Source organism: Priapulus caudatus, unplaced genomic scaffold (genome assembly GCF_000485595.1).
Source record: "Priapulus caudatus unplaced genomic scaffold, Priapulus_caudatus-5.0.1 Scaffold275, whole genome shotgun sequence".
NCBI lineage: Eukaryota > Metazoa > Priapulida > Priapulimorpha > Priapulimorphida > Priapulidae > Priapulus > Priapulus caudatus.
Genome location: NW_014577336.1, coordinates 55,794 through 57,130, shown reverse-complemented (window position 1 = coordinate 57,130; position 1,337 = coordinate 55,794).

Here is a 1,337-nt window from a genome sequence, read left to right as displayed (position 1 = left end):
TCTCTCTCTCTCTCTCTCTCTCTCTCTCTCTCTCTCTCTCTCTCTCTCTCTCTCTCTCTCTCTCTCTCATGAAAGTCTTGACACACACAGGGTGTCGTGCGACTTCACGGCTCATGTATTAGTTTATGTAGTGTTTGCACATCTCCCCATCGTCATTCGTGAGGCAGATTTATGGATACTGAATAAACAGAAAATTACCAACATTTATGAGAAATATAGATTTATGTATAGATATGGTATCGTGAGAATAATATGCAAGTACCAAATTGCACATTAACAGGATTGTTTGGAAATTTAACAAGATAATTCCCTCACACTTTTTTTATTAATACTTTTTCTTAAAGTCACGTAATGTAATGTAATGTAAAAGCATGTCTATATTTGGTTTTTAAATGTGGCATATTTCCAAATATCACCAAACTCTAAGAACCTGTAAATGTGCACTTAAAAAACTATCTAAAACTCTTCATCAAAACCCACTTTCTACGAACCTTTTTCAACCTCCGAGTTCCCCTAACAATATGAGCTTGTTTTTCTTGCAACATATTGAGGTTTTAAGCATACAAATTATCGAATAATGCGCTACTACAAAACGCCTCGGGAAATTGCACGCGTATGATGCGCCAAAATCGGTAATCCACTGGTTTCATATTTTGCCAGAAATTAATTAAAAATTCATCATATGCGTATATCATCACTATATTCATCGTTCGAATTTAATTTGGATTTGTCCACTCACGCACGTGTTTAGACAGGTGCGCTTTATCGCGACTAACACGAAAAAATAGTGCCCCGTTCACACACCACGACAACACGCACAATATTTGAGTAATACCTAATTAGGCAATTCTGTTTATTCTACGCTGTATACGGTTTAGATACACACTGCCTCCCACACACGCCGACGTTTCTTTGCCTTCTCAGTTCCACCCGCCTCAGATGTATATGTGAGAATGGCGTTTTGTTTATCTACTTAAGGAAGCTTATAACACAGCTGTGATTCGGTACACTGTACTATTTGCTGTACTATTGCAGCTCAGCACGCTCTAGAAAGCTATTTTAGCGTGTTTCTGTTAGTGGCCGATATACTATTACGCCGTAAAAATGGTCTCTTTGTGACACTGTCTTCACATTATTCCATAATTACAATAATTCATAAATGTTCAATCTAGGTAACACCAACACGCACGCGCACGTATATGCATATATCAGGAGTATCATAACATTATATCATGACATAAACTATAGACATATCAAGGGTAGAAATGAACTTTTGAACAAGGGAGTCCAACGGACTCCCTGCCCTCAAAAAAAGGGAGTACGCAGAAAAATGAGGG